The following is a 2322-nucleotide window of genomic DNA, read 5'->3' as shown; positions in this document are numbered from 1 at the left end:
ATCATCTAGATATGAAACGTTTTGTAAGGATGCTTTCATTCATAACCAGCATTTGGTATCGGTCTTTGTTTTTACCTCGAAAAAGCTTATGATACCACGTGGAAGTAGGGGATTTTGAAAGACCTCCATGGTATGGCCTAAGAGGCCGTATGCCTGAATTTATATTACATTTCTTAAAGAATAGGTCTTCCAAGGTACAAGTGGGATCTACGTGATCCGATTCTAATTCCCAAAAGATGGGTGTGCCTCAAGGTAGCATCCTGTCAATTATTTTCTGTGAAAATTAACAGCATCACCCTGTGTTTAAAACATGGAGTTGATAGCTCGTTATATGTCGATGATTTTCAGATGTGCTACAGGTCGTTCGGTATGAGTGTCACTGAACGTCAGTTTCAGCTTTGTTTGAATAAACTTCAACAATTGGCAGCTGACAATGAATTTCGATTCTCAAAGTCAAAAACCGTCTGTATGCATATCTGGCAAAAAAGGTAACCATTTAGATCTTAAACTGTTTCTGGACAAAAATCCGGTTCCAGTTGTGGAGGAGACGAAATTTCTGGGGGTTATTTTTGACAGGAGGCCATCTTTTGTTCCTCATTTACAGTATGTGAAAAAGAAGGGCTTAAAGGCCCTTAATATCTTAAATGTTATTGGCAAGACTAAATAGGGAGCAGATCGAAAGGTTATGCTCCGACTTTACAGATCTTTAGCTAGATATACACTTGATTATGGGCACATTGTGTATGGGTCAGCACGTAAGCCTTACTTGCAAATGCTAGATGCAATACACAACCAGGGACTTAGGCTTTGTCTTGGGGCATTCAGAACATCTCCTATAGAGAGCTTGTACGTCAATGCACACGAACCTAGATTGAGTGCTAGACGTGCAAAGCTTTTTCTGCAGTATGCTACAAAGATTAAATCAATGTCAAAACAACCTGCATTTAATGCGGTGTTTGATAACAAATATATGAAGTTATTTGATGCGAAGCCGAATTCCATTCGAATATTTCGTCTTCGCATTAAGCAGTTTTGATCAGTTTCCAACATTTATTTATCCGACATTTTGGAAAACGCTTCATATTTTATTTTGCCAACCTGGTGTATCAAACCACTGAAAATCTTGTGCATCTAAAGAAAGATCGCACAGATGCAGTTATTTATAAAGAACATTTCATGGAAATCCAAGAGAGGTACCGTGAATACATACCTGTTTACACAGACGGATCACGGGATGGGATTTCTGTGGCTTCTGCTACAGTTTTTTCATCAGACAAAATAATTTCCACAAGATTCAGCATCAATCTTTACCGCTGAAATTTGGGCAATCATTAAAGTCTTGGAACAGATTAAGAATGTATGTGCATCCAAACACATTATTTTTACTGACTCCGTTTCGTGTCTCCAAGCTCTACAGTACATGAAAACGGAGCATCCCTTAGTTGGTGTCATGGCTACGTGACTGAGGGCCCCCAATTTCACAATCTCCCAACAGAAATAACAAGAAATAAACAAAACAGTTAAATATATATTCACCAAAACTACAAACTTCCCCAAGCTTATATTTTATATAAATATAGTTATGATAGTTCAGTAAATATAGTTAGACATAGACATATAAAAACACTGGTAAATGCTGAATACAGTTCAGTGTATCACACTAAACTCCAAACCACAGTCATTTCAAACTTCATATACGTACTTGAACTCCTCTGTTCACACCAGACACCAGACCAAAGAATATTGTCAAACTCCAGATACTTTAAATTCACAAGTCAAGGTCGTAGTCATCAACAGGGTCGTCGTCTCCAAACAAGGTCGATCAGTCCTGCGACCATCACCAAGGTTAACACCACTTTGGCGTTCCACCGTCAATACGACCATCCATCTCATTGACTCAAACGGTGACACAAATACTGCTGGCAACCCTCAGAACCGTACTCGCAGTGTTTGTATAGTCACTATCCATGTGCACAGTCAAATACTGTAGCACTTGTAATGGTTTGGTCTGCACGGACAACGCTTGCTACGGACTGTTCCATTTTGGTTGTCACCATGTTAAAAGTGCTGTTTCGGGTTATTGCCAGAGTAGAACCTATGGGGCCGATTTCATATGTTTAGGTTATCGGTGGGTTTTGGAAACATATGGTTTAAACCTAGGTTAGACCCTGGGTCATGTTTACTGTGCATTTCACATGTCTGGTTTTCAGTAATCCTAGTTTAACACTGGGTTACAATTGTATTGCTTGTTTAAACCTGCCCTTGAGGTGGGTTTTCGCTGGGTTTGCTCAAAGTAACTTTTCTTCATAGATAATTTCGCCA

Source organism: Gigantopelta aegis, chromosome 10, assembly GCF_016097555.1.
Source record: "Gigantopelta aegis isolate Gae_Host chromosome 10, Gae_host_genome, whole genome shotgun sequence".
Lineage (NCBI taxonomy): Eukaryota > Metazoa > Mollusca > Gastropoda > Neomphalida > Peltospiridae > Gigantopelta > Gigantopelta aegis.
The sequence above is the reverse complement of the archived record's forward strand: the minus strand, read 5'-3'. Positions refer to the sequence as shown.